This window comes from Tursiops truncatus, chromosome 16 (genome assembly GCF_011762595.2).
Source record: "Tursiops truncatus isolate mTurTru1 chromosome 16, mTurTru1.mat.Y, whole genome shotgun sequence".
NCBI classification, from domain to species: domain Eukaryota; kingdom Metazoa; phylum Chordata; class Mammalia; order Artiodactyla; family Delphinidae; genus Tursiops; species Tursiops truncatus.
In genome coordinates this window covers 16,631,513-16,649,775 of record NC_047049.1, presented here as the reverse complement: position 1 = coordinate 16,649,775, position 18,263 = coordinate 16,631,513, and the positions used below count along the sequence as shown (strand labels likewise).

Genomic DNA, 18,263 nt, shown 5'->3' with positions numbered 1-18,263 from the left:
CATACTTGAAATACTTCCACTGCTGACAAAATAAATCAGCTGTCCCCGCCGTAGCACCCAGCTTATTAGGGGAAAATGGAAAAGGGACATTAAATATTAATACTGCATATTTTCCTCTCCCTTGGCAACTTCTATGCGGCTGATCACGGCCCAGCCAGAGCAGCCTTCTGTCTTTCTTCCCCTGATGATGATAGGGGACGGAAGGGACCTTTGACAAGGCAGTGAGGGACACGAGTGTAAAACGGGGCTCCAGCTGACTTTCTAGCTTCCTGTTTGGGAGCACCCATGTCTATCAGATGCCGACCACAGCACCACGAAACTTCGTCTGCAGTGGAAACCCTGCCCTTCTGCCAGTTTGGCGTGGAAGCATTCACAGTAAGGAGAGAGCACAGTTTATTGAAGGAAAGGTAGTTTCAGAGGAGGCAGCTTGGGAGAAATGAAGCTTGGAGAAGCAGTTGATAAGTCCTGAGCTAACTGACAGAAGAGATCACTGGCTTTGCCTCTGTGTTTGTTCATGTTCAGCAAACATTCAATAAAGGAGCCCTCACGCGTTAGCCCAGGCCACCGAGGAGGTGTGTGTAGGCACCTTTTAGGCCTCAGAGAGAAACTCTTCCAGAAATGCTGGTGTTTCATTTGGTTGATTTGTGGAAACCTCTGCACAAAAATCAAAAATTAATCCCTAAGAGGAATTCTCTTTTAGAATGCTGGGAATATGGATTTCTTAGTTTTTTTTCTTTTCCAATTAATTTTTCATTACACAAGTAAGGCATTAATCCAATTTTTAAAAATTAAGTCATTATGCATAAGGCTAGAGTGGCTTTCCACTCCCCTGCCAGGTCCCAATGCCCTGCCCCACCTCGGAAGTAAGTACTGGCAGGATCACAGCACGCGATCACGGGGAGGAGGGCTGAAGCTTCTATGTTTGTTTTTGATGCTTCTTCCCCCGAAACGCTGCTGTTGTTTTCAGGTGAGCTCTACTGTGATTTGGTCCTGTGACTGCTCTCTTTCGTCCCCAGATGTCCTCCTTCCTCTGCTCACACCATCTGCACACGGGCTCAATAAATTTCTTCCAATGGCCATTTTAATCCTCTGTGTCTGAGCTCAGGAGCCCTCGAGGGACCTATGTCCTATGGCATCGGGGCGAGCGGCTGCCTGGCTTTCAACACTGTCCAGCCTGTCCCTCCCTGCCCCCTCCTGTCTCCCTGCCCCTGGCCTCCTGTATCCCTGCCCCTGTCCGCTTGTATCCCTGCACTTGTCCTCCTGTCTCCCTGCCCCGTCCTCCTGTTTCCCTGCCCCAGTCCTCCTGTCTCCTTGCCCTTGTCCTCCTGTCTCCCTGCCCCTGTCCTCCTGTCTCCCTGCCGCTGTCCTCCTGTCTCTGCCCCTGTCCTCCTGTCTCCCTGCCCCTGTCCTCCTGTCTCCCTGCCCCAGTCCTCCTGTCTCCCTGCCCCTGTCCTCCTGTCTCCCTGCCCCAGTCCTCCTGTCTTCCTGCCGCTGTCCTCCTGTCTCTGGCCCTGCTCTGACCCTCTGGGGCAGCTTAGACACACCCCGCGGGACCAGCCTCCGGACATTTGCTCATGACGTGCCCTTCTGCTTCCTTCCCTCTTGACCACCCTCTTGTTTCAAGACTCAGCATCCTTTGTGAACCTTTCTGTCTGTGCTGTGTCTTTCATCTTAGAACTCATCTCCAGTTAGCACTGGAGCTTTGGGAGTAAAAGTTCTCTGGGGGTTGGGTTTGTTCCTCTTTTCACCCTGGCCACAGGGACTCTTTTAGGCCAGGGTCTATTCCGCAGTCAGGTACCATCATCAGAGCTGCTGCTGAGACCTGCTGTTGGCCAGGATTTGTCTCTGGTGCTTCACATCGACCGCTTCTCTTTTTCCTATTCCTGTGTATGGCTGAGGATCTTGGACCAAGAGAGCCTGTGTCCCTTGTCAAAAGTCCCATAGAGGGTACAGGTCAGAGGCGGGATTCAAACCCAGGGCTGACTCCCGAGTGCTTGGACGTTAAGCGCAAACGTGGGAGGTGAACCTTCCCTAATTTTGCTTAACCAGTGGCCCTCCTCCGAGAAACCCCATGTCCATATCCACGGAGGAGTCCTGAAGGGCGAGCCCTTGAGTGTGTGGCCCCCTCTGCCTGCCCTTTGTCCAGGCACTGGGAAGGCTACGCTCTGGGATCTGGAGGGGGCTGGGGGAGGCTGCCTCTCAGGCGGGCGTGGGCCTCCAGGGACCCTAGCGGAGCCCACAGCCATTTAGGTTAAATGAGCATCCAAAGCCCGGCGCAGAGGAGAGATCATGGGAAGACGTTATCCAGAGTTGTTTACAAGTGACAGTGAGAAAGTCCTCGGTGACTTTCTTGAGGAGGGAAGACACGTCCCTTGAGGGAAAATTAGGCAAATCGTGTGCCTGTTTGGGTCACGCAGGTTCAGATCCTCATCGGGGAGATTAACTTGTCACCGACTTGGCTGTCACTTTTGCTTTTTTCATGGCTTCCTGGGTTTCAGCATCATCTCAGCCGCAGGGAGATGGGGATGCACGAGTCCGCTCATTCCATCACCGGCATCAGGGGCAGCGGGGCTGCATCTAGGGCGCTTCGCCAGCTGCCGCTCGGGTTGTCCCCACAAAGCGTAATAATAACTGTCCCCTCTCCTGCACCTGCCGCAGCCTCCGTCATCCTCGAGGGTCCATAATCCCCCCTCTCCCAAGCTCTGTTATATCCGCCTCTCCTGATCAGAATGAAGTGCTGTGACAGAGCGTGAGATTCCCAGGTTCCACGAGGATCTGCAGATGGTACGTGAAAATACGGTTCAGTGGTCCAGTAAGAGTGGAAAATGCTCTTGTCAGAGTCTTGCTGCAGGACCTCTCAGAGCCCTCGATGTACTACTAATGTGTTCAATAACTCTCCTAGAGGGGGTTGAGATCACTTTCTTGAAATCTTTGATCATGGAACTGTTTTCAGAATAGAACATGTTTCCAGAGAGTGGCGGTCCATTCCTCACACCATAAGACCCACTGGAGCAGAGGGAAGATGAGACTCTAGAGCAGAGGAGACCTGGGTGAGGACATTTCCTCCCCTGACTGCCGCAGGTCCCTGGTCCTCTGGGCCTCTGTTTCCCCATCTCAAAGTACGGAGGACAGAACATCCTCCAGGAGTTGTTGAGAAGATTCAGTGAGCTGTGGTTCTCGGTGCCTACCGGGGGCGTGCTCAACTTTGGACTCTTTCCGCTCCCACCCGGCCACAGTACTGTACCCCTGAAACACTGCACGCCCTCTAAAGGGGCCTCTGAGGGTTGACCTGCACAATAACTACTTTTATATACATTTCCCCTCCCCACAAGATCGTGAGCTCCATGAGAGCAGAGGCTGTATCTTGCTTCCTTTAGTCCCTTTCTGTCTCAGCCAGGCACCTGACACAGAAGGTGCTGACATGTGGTCATTACATTCATATTGAACGTTGTCACTTTTTCAATTATGGGGAATCACAAGTCTACGGATTTCTTAGAGAGTCTTCAGGGTGGGGTGGGGCCTATATAGGAAATAATTTACCTAAGGAGGGATACGTGGGTTCTCTTTTACTTTTAAATCTACTGAAAGTTTGCTGTGCCTAAATTTTAAACAATTTTTCTATAAAAGAGCTGCTTGGGCTTCCCTGGTGGTGCAGTGGTTGAGGGTCTGCCTGCCGATGCAGGGGACAAGGGTTCATGCCCCGGTCCGGGAGGATCCCACATGCCGCGGAGCGGCTGGGCCCGTGAGCCATGGCCGCTAAACCTGCGCGTCTGGAGCCTGTGCTCCACAACCGGAGAGGCCACGGCAGTGAGAGGCCCACGTACTGCAAAGAAAAAAAAAAGCTGCTTATTGTAGAAAGTTTAGAAAATATGGAAAAGCGTAAAGAAGAAAATTAAACTTACCCATAATCCCAACCACTGCTAATATTTTGATAGTCTTTTGCCATTGACTTTGTGTGTGTATGAATATATTATATATATAAACAAAAATGGATCACTTTGTTCAAACTGCTTTATAACCTGCTTTGTTCACTTAACAGTATATTGTAAGCATAGGTTGATGTTATTAAATTTTCTTCTATATCATTTTAAATGGCTGCCACATATTCTGTGATGTGGGCATAACATGATTTATTTAACTAACCCCTTCTTTTGATTGTTTCCATTCTTCTCTGTTATAAACAATGAAGCAATGAACAACCATATAGCAATCCCTATCAAAATACCAATGGCATTTTCCACAGAACTAGAACAAAGTAGTTCTAAAAATTTTATAGAAATGCAAAGATCCCAAATAGCCAAAACAATCTTGAGAAAGAACAAAGTTTGAGGCATAATGCTCCCTGATTTTAAACTATACCACAAAGCTACAGTAATCAAAACAGTATGGTACTAGCACAAAAACAGACACAAAAATCAATGGAGCACAATAGAGAGTCCAGAAATAAACCTGTACACATATGGTCAATTAGTCTATGACAAAGGAGGCAGGAATACACAATGGGGAAAAGACAGCTTCTTCAATAATTGTTGGGAAAACTGGACAGCTACATGTAAAAGAATCAAACTACCCCATATACAAAAATAAACTCAAAATGGATTAAAGAATTAAATCTAAGACCTGAAACCATAAAGCTCCTAGAAGAAAACATAGGCAGTATGCTCTTTGACATTGGTCTTAGCTGTAAATTTTTGGATCTGTCTCCTCAGGCAAGGGCAACAAAAGCAAAAATAAACAAATGGGACCACCAAATAAACTAAAAAACTTTTGCATAGCAAAGAAAACCATTAACAAATAAAAAGGCAACTTATAAAATGGGAGAGGATATTTGCAAATGATATATCTGATAAGAGATTAATATCCAAAATATACAAATAAGTTAGACAACTCAGTATAAAAAAATCTGATTAAAAAATGGGCAGAGAACCTGAAGAGACTTTTTTTTCAAGAAAGCCATGAGATGGCCAACAGACACATGAAAAAATGCTCAACATTACTAATTATCAGGGAAATGCAAATCAAAACCACAATGAGATATCACCTCACACCTTTCAGAATGGCTATTATAAAAAAAGACAACAAACAACAAGTGTTGCTGAGGATGTGGAGAAAAGGGAACACTTGTGCACTCTTGATGGGAACACAAATTGGTGTAGCGACTTATGGAAAAAAGTTTGGAGGTTCCTCTAAAAATTAAAAATAGAATTACCATATGATCCAGCAACTCCACTTCTGGGTATTTACCTGAAGAAAGCAAAAATACTAATTTGAAGATATACGCACCCCTGTGTTCATTGCCACATTTTTCACAACAATCAAGATATGGAAGCCACCTAAATGTCCATTAATGGACGAATGGATAAAGAAGATATTGTATGTATGTGTATATACACACACGCACACACATGCATGCACACACACAATGGAATATTACTTAACCGTAAGAAAGAATGAAATCTTGCCATTTGTGATAACATGGATGGACTCTTAGGGCATTTGGCTAAGTGAAATAAGTCAGACAGAGAAAGACAAATACTATATGACTTTCACTTATATGTGGAATCTAAAAAGCAAACCAAAACAAGCAAGCAAACAAACAAAACAAGACAGAAACAGATGCATAATATAGAGAACAAACTGGCGGTTTCCAGAGGGGATCAAGGTGGAGGGCTGGGCAAAATAGGTGAAAGGGGATTAAGAGGTAGAAATTTTCAGTTATAAAATAAATAAGTCAAAAGGATGTAATACACAGCATAGAGAATATAGTCAATAGTATTGCAATAACTTTGTACGGTGACAGGTTACTAGACTTAACGAGGTGATTAATTCACAATGTATAAATGTTGAACCACTATGTTATACACCTGAAACATAGAATATTCTATGTCAACTATACTTCAATTTTTAAAAAACGTCTTAAGAGAATTTTTAAAAGGATGGCTATTTTTGTCTCAGTTACCTGTCCCAGCATCTCTTCCTTGTCTACCTTCCTTTTCAATGAAGGTGTTCCCTGGGCTCTTTTATTTCTATTCTGGCCTCTCTTTGGTTGAGAATTAGCACTCAACCGGCTGAGTGCCACCCCTGCCCCCATGCCGGTTTCATATGTTATCTGTATATAGAAAACATCTATAAATTTCACATTATTACTTGGGGGCCAATAATATCCCAGTTTAGAAACTCATGTAAACTTTTATCCAAAGCCATCCAATGACTTTTAAAACAAACGTTAACTTTCCCCTTGCAAAATCCAAACTTATCATAAAACTTTAGCTTTCAAAAACCAAAATTTCTGTTTAAACTTACTCTCTTCTTCCCTGCCCCCTACTCACCCCCCCAACACACTCCCCAGCAGAAGTCTCTATATGTAGATAATTTCAGATACTTTCATAGGATTTAAATTTAACAGGAAAAAAAATAATGAGTCCAGTTCCTCACGCCCAAAGAGTGTTTCCAGAAGGTTTGAGGCTATATCACTCTCATCTTCCAAATCGTGGATCATCCTCCAAAATATTTAACTGAAACCAATTTTTGAGTTTTGAAATCTGGTTTGATTTTTCCTTACTTCCTAAAAGAACCAAGAAACAAAAAGGGAGCACACACACACATATTCCAGGAGAGTTGGTGCTTCCTCCTGTGAGCCATTTATCGTGATCCAAAAGATTTACTCAGAGGCATAATTAATTGGAACTTATTTCCGTGGAAGTTATTTCCCTTCATCTCATTACAGATACAAAAGAAGATTATAGACCAGGGGATCCATGAGGTTTCAAGAGAGTCTATTGATGAATGAAGTTGGAAGGAGTTGACACACGGTCAGAGATGGTTAACATCCAGAAATTCTTACAAAGAAACAACAATTCTTTTCCATTAATCCCGCCTTGCTTCTTTGATCTTGAATGGTACCGTGGCTGTAAGTTAAGTGCAGAGTTACCGTGGCATTAAAGGCCCCCAAAGACCTTGCCTTGGAGACGCATTCTTCGAGAATTTGGAAGATTAAAAATAACAACGATAATAAAAGCAAACAAACAAAACAGAAAAAAATGTGAACAAGCAGAGAATCCGGTAGAGAGATTTTTAAGCTATTATACTGTAAATCTGCCACCTGTGCTCATTAGGACAAGCACCTCTGCATTAATAGGGAAACGGATGATGTTGGGCCTGGAAAATTTGAGTCACGGTTGCCTTTTTCTGTAAGATGAAGTAATTAAAAGAAAGAGAGAGTTGGGAAAAGATACAACTGGAGAGACACTTCAAGGATTTTTCAGCAAATCGCCTACTCATTTGTCTTTTGTCCTCTTTTCATTTTTCCTATGGTTCTCCGAGCTTCTCCGAGGCTCTCAGAACTCCAGTAAGGGAACACGTGGAAGTTTAAGAGCCCTAATATTTTCGGCAACTTTTTGAGATGCGAAAACCAAGACGGGGCTCAGGGGACCTGTCCTCTCAGTTTGTATCGTCTCGTGACCCAACAGACTGAGCCCCAAATCTTTTAACGTTCTTTTAACTCTGGAAGTGGCCCGAAGCCATTAAACATTCCTTTAATTCTGGAAGGGGTGAATGTGGCTGGAGAGTGAGGACGTTATCACCCAGCACGGCTGGTGGTCAGGCTTCAAGCTCAAAATTGTCCAATTAAAGAAATAAAAATGTAGGCTCTGTCGGGAAAAAATGCAAATAGGTGGCTTGGGGTTAAGATTTTGAGTGGTTTGGTGGTTAAAATTATGCTCTTGTTTATGGGGGAAATGGATTAAAAAAAAAAGTCTATATACCGTGGGTAAATTAGGCAACCATCTATTATGTAATTGAGTAACAACATAATCCTAATGGTGAGGCAGGCCAGAGCCGGTGCAAATTTCTGGGACTTTTTCATGCTTCTTCCTTTAGCGCTTAAAACAGCAACAGTTTTGGGGAATTAAATCTCTCTTTTTTCCTTTCAGAGGGTGATATCTAACAGTGCTTTCTTGCAAATTGGAATTCTTAGGGGGTGGGGTGAGGCTGCAGGGACTCAGGCAGGACCGGGTGTGTGTGTGTGTGTAATCCTGCATGTGTGTGTACCTGGGCACGTCCTAAAGTCTATTTATAGTGGATGCTATGGTGCACCCCAGATTCCTCTTTAGAACGGGGGTGCTTATTAACTCAGCTGCTGGCAGGGTTGCTGCCGGCCAGCCAGCAACCGTCCTCGGCCAAAGGGAGCTGCTTGTTTGACTGTATGCCTAGTCCCTGCGGCATCTTGAGTTTAACGACTGGTCCACGTCGGCGTATACGACCTCAGCCCCCTGTGTGGATTCAGGACAACAGCGGGGGCCATCCTGGCTCCAGAGCCCCCATGGGATCAGCAGAGGCCTCTGTTGTGACTGTGCAGTGGCCCAGCCTCTCCCTCAGCCCAGTGCCGCTTCCCTCCCTATGCTTCCTGGTGTGGTTGGAGGAGCCTGCCCCAGTATGCCTCCCGCACAAGAGCACCTCTGAGTCTCAGTCTGTTGTCCAGGGAAACTGCCCACTGACAAGTGTCTTCTCCTCTTCATTTCAGGTGGGTGGTAGATGAGAACTGGCGGATCTGCTGTTGTGTAATCCCAAAGGCAGCTCGATTCCATAACTTCACCAGATGTTTCTGGAAACAAGGCTGTTCTTTTCGGGACCCTTGAGATTGCTGACTGTGGTGGAACAACCTCAGGGGGTTTGCGATGTTGGAACGTTTCCTCTCACGTGGCCTGTTATCCTGCCTCAAATGCTACCTTTTTTCACTTGTTTCTTTTCATCAGATTATCCTATCACAAATCTCTTAAAGATGCAGCGTGGCTCTGCGGAGAGAGAGATCGTGTCCGAGGCCCAGCTCTGCCACCTACCTGCTGTGTCATCTTGGAATTGACAGAGCACCTGTCTGGGCCTCAGGAGGTGGGGCTTCAGGGATGAGACCTGCCTACCTTACAGAGCAGCTGTGAAGTCGAGGAGATGCTGTGTGCAATATGGGGAAGGGACAAGGCCTCAACACACACCTCAGTTAGCATCTCAGCTGGACCTCAACAACCAGCCCCAGCCAGGCCCTGCCAGAGAAGGGCTCGGAAGAGAACTTAGGAGGGGCCCTGGGCAGAACCTCCGATTTGGGGACCAGGCAGAATCGAGTTCACATCTCACCTCTACCGTCCATTTGGGCAAATTATCAATACTTAGCTTCTTCTGATTCAGCTCTCTTATACATATTGATATATTAGTGTAACTATTATAGGGTTGCTTGTGAAGAGGAAATGAAGGAATTTAGACAACGTGTCCAGAGCACAGTTTATGAACTCAATAAATGCTGGCTTTTGTTAGTGGCAGAATGGAGTGGACCTCCAGCTCTGTCGCTTGCCAGCCCAGTGACTTCAGGTGAAAGAGTTAATAACTCTCTGAGCCACAGCTTGTCTATCTGTAAACTGCAGTGATGCTGCCTATCTTATATGGCAATTTTGGGGGCCGACAAGAATGTATACAAAGGGCGTGGTACTAACAGGGTCTCAGCTATTATTATTCATGTTGTTATTTTGAGGAAGTTTATCTTTGATTGAGGGTCCCAGATAAATAGCAGCAAAACAATGGGCCAATGGAGAAGTTAAGTGGACCATTATGTACAGAGAGCCCCAGACAGAACGGGTCACGGCTTTCTCACTGATGGTGGGAAGTTCCCCAGTGACTTCGCCTGCCAAGTTATTTGTTTCCTAGCAGGGAAATAATACATGGAACTTGGCCACCGTAGGCTAGAGTCTCACTGTTTTCTGGGAATCACCTGATGTCAGGATTTGCAACCTGAGTGCCTGGTCCAGAACAGGGAGCTCTGCCAGGCCACAGACAAAGGTCCCTTTGGTCCCCAAGCTGGCATTGGCCACTGCCTGCTGAGGGGCTTGCAGGCATCATGTGACTATCCCTACTTAGATCCTCAGATAGAGACTTGGGCCATTTCTGGGCATTGTGTCCCATCCACAACTTTGTGAGGGTATAAGAAAAATTATTTTTTTACTACAAAAATACGTGGACAGATCTACTTAATACTAAAGAAATCTGCCTTATCCCAAAGGAGGAAGCAGACATTGTGGTGTCACAGAAAGAGCCCCGGGCTGGGGGTCCACCAGGCAGCCTGCGCCCTCTCTGGTGACTTGGCTCAGGGATTGCTGGTTGCAGAGAAAAAAGCTCTTTCCATTTAGTTCAAATAAAAAACATCGGCCTTACTGTAAGGATTCAGGGTCAGCTCCTGGGACCCCTGCTGTAGGAAGTTCAGCTTGACCTCACAGCAAGTGGGAAGGCACCCCCTCTCCCGGGCACACAGGGAAGCCTGTTTCCACAGCATCCCAGACATCCCAGCTCAACTCTCCTCCTGTGTATGACTTTCCCTGCTGGGCCTACCTTCCGCTCCCCCTTAAGCTGTCTGCCCGTGGCTGTGGCTGACCTCGGCAATGATTCCAGACTCGACACTCACAGACACAGTTGAGACCAATGATTCCTCACAGCTCACAGACACTGTCGAGACCAATGATCACTTGGTCTCAACTTTAAATACCGAGGAGAGAGAATTTGATTGGCTTAATTTGGATCAGGTGTTGGCTCCTGGCCAGATCAACTGTGATTAGGGGCAATGGTCCCATGAGACCGTGGGCGGTTCCTCCTGGAACTGTGGACAGAGCAGGCTCTCTAGTCAGGGGATGTAACAAAGCAACCATGGACATATGAGAAAATTGGTTCGACTTTATGGGTTGTATTTTCTTCAACTGCAAAATAATAATAATTATTATTGTATTAGCCATTAAGTGTCAGATTAAATCATTTTACATATAGAACCCAGTTGACCTCCCCTCTTTCCTGCCAACTCCTATACCTGTTGGGTCATCTGTGGCCACATAACAATAATCCAGATCCCCACCTCATAGGATAGAGGAAGTCCACTGTCCAAGGAAGTTCTCTTCTCTAGGGTGTTACTGGGAACCTGAGGCCTGTGTGTATGTTCCACAAGTCTACCCAGGTGGTGGCCTGTCATCCCTACCAGCCTCCTTGCTCGCATTATTGCTCCCCTTGAGCTCAGCTGGCATCTCTAGCATCGTGTTTTCCAGGCTGTGGACACTCACCCTTGTATATCTGCATCCATAACATGGATGTGAGCTCCTTCCCTCAGTCCCCAAAGCATAGCTAAGAGAGGATGGAAATGGTAAAACTGCCCTCTCCAGCTTTATTGAGTTATAATTGACAACTAAAAATTGTATATATTTAAGTGGTACAACGTGATTTTTTAAAAAATGGAAATCTTGTAACTTTACTGAATGTTTGGGGACAACAGAATTTCACAAAAACACTAAGCTTGGGCTTGCATAGCTGTTCCTGGGCCTTCCTGAGGCTAGAGGACCCAAAAGGTACCCTCAGAATATTTCTGCCGAGGAGTTCAGGCCATTCTCAGAGAGAGGAAGGGCTTCATCCCTTCCGGTCCAAAGGCCACCTCATCGCCTTCACCAGGATTCAGCCCAATTGCAGGAAGCCTGGGAGTGGGAACCTCCTTTCCCTCCGGGGGAAACGCCCACTCCCACCTGTCAGGTTGCCATCTGACACACCCACAGTCACCACAGACCTTTCTGGTTTCAGCAGGTCTGCTTCCTCCGTTTAAACAGTCCTGCCGGGGCAACTCAACAGCCTCAGCCCAGTACTGGGGGCCAAGCCTGCACCTCCCTCCTCGTCGGGGTAGGTCCTGGCGCTGGATCGCTTGTGAGCTCATTTTTGGTCAAAACAACAAACTCATCTCCCAAGAGCATACAGTGATTTTTTTCAGGCATTGGACACTGAAGTTCCAAGTTTTACACAAAAAAATTTCTGATTTTAGGATTTATCTGAAGAGTCTCCAATGGCCATTTGTAAACGGTATACATTAGGATGGGAACTGGCCTTACCAGTAGGACCGAAATGACTCAGGGCTGTGGTCCCTCCTTAAACAAAGGGAATGTCTGTTCCGAAGACAAATTGACTTTTTTTCCCCTCATAAACTACAGAGACTGTCTGAAATTCCTCAAATGGCCACTTTCCAGCCTCAAATATTTAAAGCCCTAGTCTCTTCCAGGTGCCTTGTTCTAGCAAATTATCTCCTTTGATCCTCCCAAGAAATTTAGGAGGGAAGGTATGGTTTCCTTTGTTTCACAAAGAGGAAACTGAGGCTCAGAAGTGTGGGATAATTAGCCTACAGGTGGTAAACAGTGGGGTGGGATTCAAATCCAACATGGACCTTTGTCCTACAGCACCCTCATCCCATGACCCTTTCTGCTTCCGATGGTCTGCAATTCCGAGGGCCTTATGATACTGGGAGGCTCTGACCCTGGCCTGGGGGAAGGCAACTGTGACTCCCAAGACTTGACCGCAAAGGACAGTGCAAGCTGCCTATTTTGCAGGGCCCAGTGCAAAATGGAAACGTGAGCCCTTATTCAAAAGTGATGAAGAATGCAACACCATGAGAGCAGAGCGTTAAAGCAGGGACAGGTCCTTGTGAAGGCTGGGCCCTGCGCAGGCGACAGGCCTGTGAGCTGGCAGCCAGGACGAGTCACCTAGCTCTTGGGAGAAGCATGGGCCGCGGGGCGACCTGGTGCTGGAGGACACTGGGAAGTTTTCCAGCAAGCCTGCTCTGCTCTCTCCCCTGTCACGTGGCATGATCGTCAAAGGAAGCAAGAGACCCATGGGTTGTGTAGACCAGATAATTTTTGTAGTTTAACTGCTTGGATTCCTCCGCTATTGTTGTTTTGAATAATCTGTGTGGCTTTTGAAGAAGTGGCTTGAACTGATTTGAGCCTTATTAAGAGGTGAAGAAGTCACAGGCAAAGGGAGCCTGGATGAGAGAGGAGCGTTCAGTTGGCGCTGCAGGTCTCGGGAGTGGAGGAGCCAGTGCTGGGTGCTCAGCAGAGGTAGCGGGGACAGAGGCAGCTGGAGAGCTGTGAGCGACAGTGCTCAGCTCTAGACAGCAGAATGACAATCGGAAACGTAAAATCCCAGGCGGAAAGTGAGAAAGAAGCGAGCAAAACAAACCCTCAGCTCAACTGCAGCCGAAAGAGGGGGAAGTTAAGAGAGGAAATGGCTCATCAGTGTTGCAAATGGGTAGCAGCCTCTGCTGGAAGACGGGACCCCCCAGTTGTTTTCCCCAAGGGCAGAGGCATTTGGGCACTTGGCTGGGTTTCCCCAGGAGGTGGGGTTTGCTAGAGAGAGTCTAATTCTGGCCAAAGCCTCCCGAATTCTCAGGTCACTGGTCTGATCTCAAGCTTTGAAGGCCTGCTTCCAGCTTTGTGACTCTTCCCAGGGTCAGTGAGCATGCTGTGTGTAGTCTGGGGGCCAGCCTTGGAGGACAACGGCTAACGGTCAGGTGCGGTCCCTGCCCTCCTGGAATTCTCAGTCTGGAGGGGGAGTCAGGAAAATGAGCAGGCAGGTGGACAGGCAGGGGAGGTGTTGCGGGGAGCACAGAGGAGGAGTGCCTCACCAGGAAAGGTCTCTCCCCAAGAAAGCCACGTTCAGACAGAAATCTGAAGGATGAGCAGCGTTTATCCAAGTGTTGGGGATGATTGAGGTGAGGAGGGGATCCGGTTAAAGGGAAAGCATGTGCAAAGGCCAGGAAGTAAGGAAGAGGGTGTTGCATTTGAGTGATGGACATTGACTGCTAGGAGAGACCTTCCCATCCACACATGTTAGTTGAGTGGCTACTACCTGCTCAGGGCTGGACAGCCATCCTATACACTTGATTGTGCCACTCTCCATCTGTTGCTTTTCCCATTGCACACCCTTTCCTGCTTCTCTGTTTTCCTGATTCTTTCCATCTCATACTTTGATTGGCTCTCTCCCTTGGATTTATTCCACGTATTAGCAGAATACAAGTTCAGCTGCTGTTTCCAAGATCAAAATAACAATGGCTTAAGCAAGAAAGATGGAAGTTAATCTCACTTTCATGAAATTGCCCAAGAATAAGCAGTTGGTTGTGGAGGTGGCTCTGCAGAGGTGAGGACCCAGAATCTCTGGCTTGTTTTCTTCCACCATCCCTGAGGTATCATTCTTGAGGACATGCTCCAAAGTGGCTCTCTACCGTGTCAGCTTTCCATGAGGCAAGATAGAGACAGAGGAGTGCACTCTCCTTTCTTTAAAGGTCATGCCACGGAAATTGTACACATCATTTCTGCTCACATCCCATTGGCCAGAGCTTGGTCATGTGATCACACCTAGATGCAGGGAAGTCTGAGAAATGTAGTCCAGCTGGTGCCCATGCTCAGTGAAATCTCAGAAGTAAATGGATATTCAGATAATCACAGCCTCTGTCCTATTCTATTTCTGGTTTGTGATCTTGGAGATCTGTCTTCACAGACTAATAACCCAGTAATGGCTCTCCTATTTGATTCAGCCCTGGGCTCCCCATCTCTCATGTAAACACTAGAAAGGCAGAGGACATCAATGCTGGAAAACGAAATATCATCCTGTGCTCAGCTAAAACTTACAAAAGACAAACCAAGGGGTAAAACATTTATAGGATGTGTTAGGTCAATAAAAATTCCTCTTCTAAGGCCAGGACAAAGGAGCTCTACGCACTGTATTTAAAGAAGCTTTGTTGGTTAGATTAAACGCTGGGTGAGTCCTCTTTTGGGCCTTAAAAGCTCTCCATCCAGAAGAGATGATGAAGCCACAGACTTGCCCATAAGCCCTTAATCAAGGCTCGGCCTGAATTCCTCAGGCTTTGTTGCTTCGAAGGGCAAGGAAGGAAAAAAGTGACGGATTGACAAGGAAAACTGGCAGGTGGTGAATGTGTTCCCTGCAAAGAGCCTTCCGGAGCGTGAGAGTGCTTATGAGTGAATGGGTTCAACCTGACGGAAGATCCAGATAATCCAATAAAACACTTCTTGTTTTTGTGACTAATGCAACTGTCATACTCCATTTCCAGGAGCTCGAACCATCTAAAAGGGACTCTGAGCCTTGAAGTTCACTTTCTGGTTTGTACAGCATTAAATTTTCATCTCAGCCCTATCTCCAAGCTGTCTACCTTTATTTTAGGCAATAACAGACTAAGTAGGAAGAGATTGAGATGGGAGTAAGATCATTTTGTACAGTCCAGACCTCGGTGCTTGTAATTTGGGGTTTAGCTGCCGTTTTGGCTTACGAACGTTTCACAGTTCCCTGTCCCCTTACGCATACTGGACAACACCAAGGTTATTTGTGTACATGTCTGCCTCGCACACCAGGTTAAGAGGCTTTTGAGGACCGAGTCTCCATCCCGGTTTGTGTGGCCTTCCCGGCATCCAGGGTGGTGCCCGGCACACGGCAAGTATTGAATCAGTGCTGTTGAACTGCTGACTTCCCTCCGATAACCAACGCTGACTGTGGCTCTTTTTAGCTGTGCCATTGTTGGCAGCGTAAGTTATCCGAATGCCATATTTCTATCATATTTGCATGCTTTCGAGCTGTGACTCCGTCTTCCCCTCCTCCCACCTTCACTCTAAGAGTCCACTGCAGTCTTTAAAAAAGGAAGGAGTGCTTAACAGAGGCTGGAAGAATCTATGCATCATAAAAATTAATGATATGGGAAAATTGTTTCATCGTTTCTTATCAACTAAACATACACTTACCTTAAGATCCAACAGTCACTCTCTTGGAAATTTATCCCAGAGGAATAAAGACTTATGTTCAGACAAAAACCTGTACATGAGCATTCATAGCAGCTTTATTTGTAATAGCCTAAAACTAAAAACAATCCAAATGTCCTCCAATGGGTGAATCGTTAAACCTTCTCATATATCCACACAGTAGAATACTTCTCAGTAATAAAAAGAACAAACTTTGCAGAAATCCAGTGTATTGGTTAGCTAGTTGCTGTAACAAAGTATCGTACAACTGAGTGGCTTAAACAACAGAAATGTATTGTCTTAGTTCTGGAAGCTAGAAGTCCAAGATCAAGGTGTCCGAAGGGCCATGCTCCCTCTGTAGGTGCTAGGGAAGGAACTCTTCCCAGCCTCTCTCCTGGCTTTTGGCAGTTCCATGGCTTGTGACAGCATAACTCCAATCTTGACATGGTGTTGTCCCTGTGTGCCTGTCTGTGTCCATATTTCTCCGTTTTATAAGGTTACCAGTCATATTGGATTCGGGGCCCACACTGCTCTAGTATGACTTCATCTTAACTAATTACATCTGCAATGACACTGTTTCCAAATTATGTCACATTTTGTGGCAGTAGGAGTTAGGACTTCAACATATAAATTTGAGTGGGACACAGTTTAACCCATAACATGTAACAACATGGGTAAGGGCATTATGCTTAGTGAAAAAAGCCAATCTCCAAAGATTTCATACTGTATAATTCCATTCATGTGACATGCACAAAATGACAAAACTACAGAGATGGAGAACAGATGGGTGGTTGCCAGGGGACAGGGACAAGAGTGGGTGGGGGTGAGTCTATAAAGGACAGCATGAGGGAGTTTCTTTGTGGTGAGGAAAGAGTCTGGATCCTATTTGGTGGTGGTTATATGAATCTATATGAGGGATCAAATCGCAGTGGACTACACCTCCTTCCCCCAACACACAGGCGTGCATATAAAAACTGGTAAAAACTGAACTAGGTCCGTAGTCTAGTTAACAGTATTGTATCAATGTCAATTTTCTGGTTTCAATATTGTACTAGTTACACAAGATGTCACATTGGGGGAAGCCGGGTGAAGGGGTTCATGGGACTACTCTATGTACTATACTTACAACTTCCTGTGAGTCTGTAATCTTTTCAAAATAAAAAGTTACAAAAATTGAGCAATATTGCTATGTCGGTAGATGGGAGGCAGGAAATGAGAGACTGGAGGCGTAGATTGGGTTAAAAAGTTTCTCTCGGGCTTGCCTGGTGGTGGTGCAGTGGTTAGGAATCCGCCTGCCAATGAAGGGCACACAGGTTTGAGCCCTGGTCCAGGAGGATCCCACATGTCGCGGAGCAACTAAGTCCGTGCACCACAGCTACTGAGCCTGTGCTCTAGAGCCCGTGAGCCACAACTACTGAGCCCACGTGCCACAACTACTGAAACCCATGCGCTTAGAGCCAGTGCTCTGCAACAAGAGAAGCCACTGCAATGAGAAGCCGGCGCACTGCAACGAAGAGTAGCCCCCGCTCACCGCAACTAGAGAAAGCCCACATCCAGCAACGAAGACCCAACACAGGCAAAAATAAATAAATTAATTAAAAAAAATTTTCTCTTGATATGCTTATAATCCTAAAAAGGTTCTTTGCCTCCTAAATTCCATGACATTTGCAGTCACACCACCTTCCCTCTCTAGAACAAAATGAGGAGCTATGTTTAGGTGGGATGGCAGTGGAGGGCAGAGACCAGAGCACAAATATTTATTTATCTCCCTGTAGACTTCTACCCAGGACTTGATTTTCCAGATTTTCAGAAAGATCCTCTGATGGGACCTTGGCTTCTCAGATCAGCAATTGCCCAATGCCCACCTCTTTCCTTGAAATCCTTGTGCCTGGGGAACGCCTCACATGCCCTGAAGGCCTGGGGGCCCAGCTTCATCAGTCAGGCTGGGGGGTCTTGTCCAGCCCACCTCCTGCCCACTCCCAGCTTCACCCATGCACAGAGCAGGGACACACTCCCAAGGCAAACTTGCTCCTGGTCTCACCTGGATCAAACCAACTCCCAGAAAGTTGGCTTTGCAGGTTCCAAGCCTTGGTTCGGATGACCCAGGTTCCAGACTGGCTCTGCTGCATGCCCTTAGGCAAGTTGCTTCTCCTCTCTTAGCCTCAGTTTCTTCAGCTGTCCAGTGAGAGTAAAGCCCTCCATCTAATCCTGAAGTCTAGAATATCCTAAAGCTTAAACATTATAAATGATGGGAAGGTTTCTTGCAAATGCAAGGTTCTGTTATAATGATCTCATAATAATTTAATAGTTGTTAATTATTTAAGCATCTTCTACATACTAAGTAAAAATATTACCTCTTGATTCTCATAAGTGTCATGGACCTCAGGGATTATACCAAGCACATTCCATGCCTGCCCAGGAAATTGCCTCCCTGACTCTGTTCACCCTGGCTGTACCTCTAAAAGCTAAAGGAATCTTTGTCTCTGAGTCTTGATCCAGAAGACTTGGAGCTTTGTTTGCTTTCCAGAGCCCACATCAACCTTATACCAGAGATCCCTGGGGCAGTGGTGTGGCAGCCAGCTTGCTAGGCTCACGAGGGCTGAATGTGCTAGACCTCTTCCCGGGTCTGGGTCACTGACATCACGCTGTGGCTTGAAATCAGCCATGGTGAGAGCATGTACA

At 46.4% G+C, this 18,263-nt stretch overlaps 1 long non-coding RNA gene across 1 annotated transcript in view; it reads left to right on the top strand.

Moving 5' to 3' along the window:
• Positions 1-16,896, top strand: part of LOC109550689 (uncharacterized) — a 100,909-nt gene extending 84,013 nt beyond the window's left edge. Inside the window, exon 6 of the long non-coding RNA XR_004522523.2 lies at positions 8,522-16,896. This is a non-coding gene — a long non-coding RNA (uncharacterized lncRNA). The remainder of the gene's footprint in view (positions 1-8,521) is intronic.
• Positions 16,897-18,263: the final 1,367 nt, after the last annotated feature.